Source organism: Canis aureus, chromosome 12, assembly GCF_053574225.1.
Source record: "Canis aureus isolate CA01 chromosome 12, VMU_Caureus_v.1.0, whole genome shotgun sequence".
NCBI lineage: Eukaryota > Metazoa > Chordata > Mammalia > Carnivora > Canidae > Canis > Canis aureus.
Genome location: NC_135622.1, coordinates 36,127,719 through 36,134,985, shown reverse-complemented (window position 1 = coordinate 36,134,985; position 7,267 = coordinate 36,127,719). Strand labels below are relative to the sequence as shown.

The 7,267-nt window shown below is 35.6% G+C and overlaps 1 long non-coding RNA gene across 1 annotated transcript in view; it reads left to right on the top strand.

Moving 5' to 3' along the window:
- Positions 1 to 2,035: 2,035 nt before the first annotated feature.
- LOC144324672 (uncharacterized) overlaps positions 2,036 to 7,267 on the top strand; it is a 29,867-nt gene continuing 24,635 nt past the window's right edge. Inside the window, exon 1 of the long non-coding RNA XR_013390097.1 lies at positions 2,036 to 2,172. This is a non-coding gene — a long non-coding RNA (uncharacterized LOC144324672). The remainder of the gene's footprint in view (positions 2,173 to 7,267) is intronic.

Here is a 7,267-nt window from a genome sequence, read left to right as displayed (position 1 = left end):
AATAAAGAAAAGGTGTAGCATATTCTTTATCCACTCTTTTCCCTTCTGGGGTAAAACAGAGGTGAGTGCTTTGACAATATTTATGTGATCAGGATGAAATAATGAAGACAATGCCAGCTGCCAAAGAGATCAAATCCATGGAAAAGAAAAATACAAGTAGTAGGTGTGGGAGAAAAAGAAAAACATTAAAATTAAATGCCAGACAATGAATGTAGGAGAATTTTACATCTGAAAAGACTTTTGAACTCTGGGTAGCACTAACAATGGAAGATGCATCTAGAGAATGTGTGGTAAAAGAAAGAGCAATCTAAAAGTGGGGTGAAGAGTGGGAAAAAAAAAGAGAGAGAGAGAAAATAGCAGAATGAAAATTACCTCATTCAGTTTTATCATTTCAATGAGCATAAGCCAAAGAATAAGGTCACAGACTAGAGGGTATTTTTCCATCTCTTTCATCAGTTCCCAAATCAACAAATATTTGGGCAGAGAGCAAGAAAATCTTTAAAGCAAGTGCTAGAAATGGGAAGAAAGCTAATTGCACATGTTGTTGTCAACACATTTAACCTTTAAGATTTATTTCAAGTATTTGCTCTGTATTTCTCAAAAATATTGCAAAATAATTTGTTTCAAAATATACATTGTGTGTCTCGAGCTGTGTTTTGACTCAACGGTCAATGGGCCAAACGTTTGCCCAGTCTGATCTGCAGCTTCTTCACTTGCACACGGCCAGGGGGTACATTTGGAGTAACCCAGCCTGACAAAAGAAAGCAAAGCTTATGGTCCCTTTGCAGGTTGCCTTGGCAGGTGGATAAGTGTTGATGGAAAGAGAGAAGACACTTCAGGGGAGACATGATTATTCCACAAACCAACACCAGTGTAGAGTGCTGCCTTGAGAGGAGGTAAAGTTGTGTGCTGTGGCTTATGCTCATCTCACCATTCCATTGGATATTCCTCTCCTTCTCCATCCCTCTCTGTCTTCGATTTTGTACAAAATATTCTAGGGTTTTTTTGTTTTGATTCTTTTGATTTTCCTTCTGTAGACTGTGATTGTTGGTGGCAATTTGGAAAACTGGTACTATTTTTCTACTCAAATTATCTACATATTTGCCAATTATTCATTCTACTTGGGGAATCCATAGATCACCACCCCAGAGTTAATGTGATAGGTCTTAATGGTTGGCATCAAGAAACATTATTACACATATATTCATTCTATGCAACTTCACTTTAAGGCAATGGTAAAATTGATTATTATTATTATCTGAAATCTCTGCTGAGGTTTTTTTTTTTTTTTTTGAGAGTACATAGAAGCTCAGTACTCTAATGAGAACCTATTTCCATTTTTTTATAAATAAAACATTAGTTTGAAATTATCATTTAGGGGCACCTGGTTGGCTCAGTCAGTTAAGCATCTGACTCTTGATCTCAGCTCAGGTTTTGATCTCAGGGTCATGAGTTCAAGTCCCACAAAAAAAATTATCTTTGATATCGGCTAGTGATTAATAAAGTAAATAATCCAAACTTTCCTGGGTAAACTACTTCATATTTTATATTAAAGCTATCAATTACCTTTGAAACTGAGTGTCCCAGAAAAAAACCTAGTAGCTACCAAGGGAAAAAAGTAGCTCACAAGTACAAAAATTGTGAAAATTTATACATCCAAAATAGCGCTATTCAACAAAGCTCTCCATAATTTAATCAACAGCTGTTTATAAAGCATCTGCTATGTGACAGGTATTTTTTCAGGGCTCTAGAAATTGACATGAAACTAAATTTGATCTGCTTTCAATAAACTTATAGACAAGTGGAGAAACAAAGGTAAACCATTATTATAATAATGTATCGGTGGTCCTCAAAGTATTGTCCCAGATCAGCAGCATTACCAAGTTCTGAGGAACTTATCAGAAATGTAAATTCTTGGACCTCATCCCAGACCTACTCCCAGACCTACTCCGTCAGCAATCTGATGGTAGAACCCACTAGTCTGTGATTCAACAATCCCGCCAGGTGATTCTAATGGATGCCAAATTTGAGAACCACAGTATTAATCCCATTGCTATGAGGCAATCACTATACTATGAATATCTAAAGATGTATTGTTCTTAAGTCCCTGGGAGCTGGTTCAGAAACAATGAATTTGTGGAAGTGATTGTTGAAATTTGAAAAGTAAGGCAGGTGAGATGGGAAGGAGGTTCTAAGGCATAAGCAGTGACATAAATAAAGACCTAGAGAAAAATTACTTTGCATCTCAGTTCTAAATGTTTGTTGTATACTGTTTGAATGAGGTGTTTTTTTTTTTTTTTTTATGCCCTTGAATAAGTTGGTTTTGTAATAACAAGGCCTGAAATGATTTATTTCAAGTGTGGCAGTTGCCAAAGAACTAAGGAATGATCCTATTTGGCAGAAGGGCAAAGTCCAGGTAAGTTGCCTCTGTGTAACTTTTGCTCCCTGGACAGTTTATCGGGGGCTAAGAACACTTCTAACTGACAAAAAGATTGTCATGAGTCTGAGATGCCACTGACATGGCAGGCAAATACCTGTAATTCTCATCTTTTGGCTTCTATCTTTGGAAAACATAATCAATAGTAAAGAACCCCAGAATACATATTTTTATGTCATACTAAGGGGTCAAGTGGCAAAAGCAATATTCAGCCAAATTCAATCCTGATGTCAAATATCCTGTCATAACTCTTGAGATTTGAGAATAAATCTTGAATTTAACAAAAAAATTATTATTACAATCTATTTACAGTTTAGAAGTCAAATTTTAAACGCTTAACATAGTATATAAATGATCATTTCTTAGTCTTGTCAATTACTGAACTGTTCCTATGGTCACTGTACTGCAAATTTATGACACTAACGAGACACTTAATTTCAACTGAGGTAAGTTGAAAAACAAGGTATCTCTTGGGTATCTCATATTTCTCTAGCACTTTCTTCTTCATACTGTTTATATTCTTTACTATTCTGAATCAAGGAAGATTTATTATAGATGTTGCATGAGATTTTTAATATTTTTTCCTTCATAAAATATTAAGATGGCAAAGTTGACATTCTGTTTTAATTCAATTCAGATGATGTAAGGAATAATCAAATAGAACTTTTTCTTGAAAGACTCAAGACTAATGTAGGTGGCTACAAAGCTATAAGAGAGCAGCAGTTTGTTTTGTTCACTGATGTTCCTAAATGTGTAATAAATGCTAAGCACATAATAGGTGCTCAAGTAATATTGATGGAATAAATGGATGATAGAAAGGATTTAAGTAAACTATCAACTAAAAACAATTCTTAAAGCTTTTTTTTTGTTTATTTAATGTCATAAATACAAGTACACCAAATGATTCCACAACTATTTAAATTATGGTAAATACTATGAAAACTGTGGAAGAGAAAAGAATGAGGACGTTATTGTATTAAAATATACTATAAAGTCACAATAATTAAAGCAATGGGATCATGTGGACAGCCCAATAGAAGATAATAGAAAATCTAAGTATAAAGCCAAACACATATGAGAATTTGATGTATGATAATGGCAGAATCTCAAATCAGCAGAAGTAATATGGACTTCTTGGCACCTGAGTGGCCCAAGTCAGTTAAGCATCAGAGTCCTGATTTTGGCTCAGGTCATGATCTCAGGGTCCTGAGATCTCAGCCTCACATCAAGAGAGGCCTAAGATTCTCTCTCTCTCTCTCTCCCTCTGCCCCTCCTTTTACCCCATCCCCTACTCATGAGCACATGCATGTACTTTCCCTAAAAAAAAAAAGTTGTGGATTATAGATATAGAAAAAAGATATATATTGATGGATATATATTAATGGAGTTGTGACCTCTGAGTAGCCATCTGGAAAAAGATCAAATTGTGTTCACACCACGTACCAAGCCAACCTTAGTATGGATCAAAAATATACTAGAAGAAAACAGCAAATCTCTTCATGAGCTTGGCATGGGGGAGGCATTTTAAATGACTTCAAGTTTACAAGCTATAAAATAAATTATAAATTCAAATGCATAGTGGCATTTAAAAAAAAGACTTCTACATAATAATCTAAGCTAAGAGACAACAGAAAAAATATATTTACAACTCATATCACAAGTAAGAGTTCACCTCTCTAATGTAGTAAAAGCTCCTAAAAATCAGGAAGAAAGGCATCAAAAACCCAATAGAAAAAATAGGTGAAAGATATGATAATAAAACTCACAGGAGAAAAATACAAATAGTTTTTAAGCATACACAAATGTGGTCAGCCTCAACCTTAAGAGATAACCATTTTTCATCTACCATACTGGCAAAAATCCAAAAATTTGACAACACATTCTGCTGATAAGGCTGTAGAGTAACAGGCACTCACATACTTTGGCCAGTGGGAGTACAAAATAGTACAATCTCTAGGGAGGGAAATTTGACAGTGCATATAAAATTGACAAAAATTTCAATCAGGCAATCTCACTTCTGGTACTTTATCCCATAAACATACTTGAACACATGTGAAATGCATAAAGTCATAGCATTATTTAGTTTTGAAAGTCAGGAAAAAATCCAAGTGTCCATCAAAGGAAAACTCTCTAAATAAACTAAGATGAAACACTACCTGGCCATAAATAAAGAATGAGGAAGCTCTCTGTATACTAAGGCAGAAATACCTCTGAGTTATATTATTTAGTGAGGAAAAAATGAAAAAGTGTCTACACTATTCTTCCCTTTGACTAAGGAATTAGGGAAGAGAGGGATGTGATGATAGCTGCAATAAAAAATACTGACCATATATGCAAAAAAGATCTAAGGGTCTGGCAATGGGCTGGCTCAGTGATTGACCCTCTCTGCCTTTGGATCAGGTCATGATCCTGGGGTCCTGGGATTGAGTCCCATATCAGGCTCCCTGCAGAGAGGCTGCTTCTCCCTCTGCCTATGTCTCTGCCTCTCTCTATGTTTCTCATGAATAAATAGGTAAAATCTTTTTTAAAAAAATCCTTTTATACTCATTAAGATGTAGTGTTTACTCTTTTAACGGTTATCAATGACCCTATGATCTGCCTCTCAGTCAGTCTTTAGCTGCTTGACTTATCACCAGCATTTGGCAGAGTAGCTCTCTCCCTCCAAACACTCTCTTCATTAGGATTTCCAGGAAGCACCCTCTGTTTTCTTTCTACTTCACTAGTCATTCCTCATGTTCTTTGCTGGCTCCATTCGCCTGCCCATCCTCACAATGTTGGAACTCCTTTCATGATTTCATCTGGTCTCCTGGCTTTAAATAACCACCATATGCCAAGGACTCCCAGATTTAAATCTGTAGCCCAGACCCCTCTTCTAAACTACAGATTTGTATTTGTATAGAGGATGGATAGGATGGATGTTTACTAAATAGATACCTGGCAAGAGATGTTAAATATATGAGAGGAGAAAATGGGAAAACAGGGTTACCTGATTCTATAGAATGATCAAGGCCACACAGAGAAGTAATTCATATTTGATAGTAAAACATAACAAAACAAAAACCGCAAGGAAAACAATGTTGGAAGTCATGTTTTGATTCTCTTCTAATTAATTTCAAAAGAATAAAATGAATTAGAGGTAGGAAAGATCAACAAAAGCTTCCCTTGCCACAAAACAAAACATTCATGACTGCTTGAATGAAACAAATATCTGTGTGAAGCTGACTGAGAACAAAATGGTGAAGTTTTTAAAATTAAATTATGGACTATGCTCTCACTTCCCACCTCAGGGCATAGTTGTTACTTCAGAGATGCAGAGTAACTTGGAAGATTTGGGCATGAAAAGCAATGCCTAACCTTTAACATAGTGAACCCTGGGGGAAATGTTTCCACTGACATCAGGGACAGCTTTCCAAGCCCATGAACCTCTCTAGAACACAGCACTTATACCCCTTACCAGGCACATCTCAGATTCCTTCTTCACAATCTGACACTCAGCCTAGTGGGTTCTGACTGCATACTACTTTCCTAAATTTACATGATAATATAAAATCCTCTTCATTTCCATTGTCTTTGTAAGAGCCCTGATTCTTTATTTTTCTAATCAATGCCAATAATCTGAGATCATTAAGAAGGACTTTTTTGAGTTCCTTGAACAATACATTTCTTCAGAGGATTATGAAAGAATATTTTTAATGCATTCACTAGAAAAATTGTATGGAACTATACCTGACTGGTACGACCAGTAAGGGTGAAAAGAAAATGCATTTTGAGGTTACTGAGTTTGAATATAGACTCTGCTATTTTTACCTGAATGACCTTAGCATCTCTGTGTCTCTAGTTCTTCATCTTTAAAGATAATAATACTTCCATTGCTGGACTGTAGATTAAGCCAGGCTATAGAAGCACCAACTACCATACAATATAATCATCTCTTTTTGAATAATGGTCTTTCAGATAAAACACAAAGGAAAACACAAAACTATGTATCTTATCTTACATAGATAAGCCTGTGTAATCTACCATTATGTATTGATTATTGATCTGGGAAGTTGGATAATTTGTGATTTATTTATTCCAAGAAATTTTAATGGTCAAGGAAGCAAAGTACTTATATCCATTGTTGAATATGTAGAGAGCATTTAGGTGTTCTTTGCCTGATGAAGAAGTGCAGGACATCTTCTAAATTTATGAAACATCTGTTAAAGCAGCTGGTTCTTCATTAAATAAAAATAAAAATGTACCACTTTTCCTTGCCAATGCTGATAAATGGGAACAGGTGATGATCCCAGATGAGATTATGATTATAAATGAACCTATTGAAATTCTTTGATATTTTTATCGAGGCATCAAAATAAAAATATATGAGAAGCGAAAATAGAGGTCATGGAGCCCCTGAAATACACCAGGACCACTGATGAATGGCTCACTCTCACCCCTCACTCACCTTAGAATCCAAATTCTAACTGAGATTTCACCAGGATCAAAACTGATACTCTTTCTGCAGGAATCCCTAAATCTACCACCTGAAAGTTAGTAGCAATAGTGCAATTTCTGAGAAGCATATTCCTAGCTATTTTAAAAAGGCAACATTCCCTGAAAGTCACAGCAAACAGTCTGCCTTGCACAGGTGGAGACCAAGCAATAATTTAGGACATTTTATCCTCACACATCTCTATGAGATAGGAAGGTAGGATTATGCACATTTGACAGATGAGGAAACAGAGATTAATTGATTTGTAACAACATGATCATCTTTGGCCCAAAACTCAAGATTCAACCTCCAGTTTCCATCCATCAGGGAATGCCTTTTATTAGAAGGTGAATTAGAAA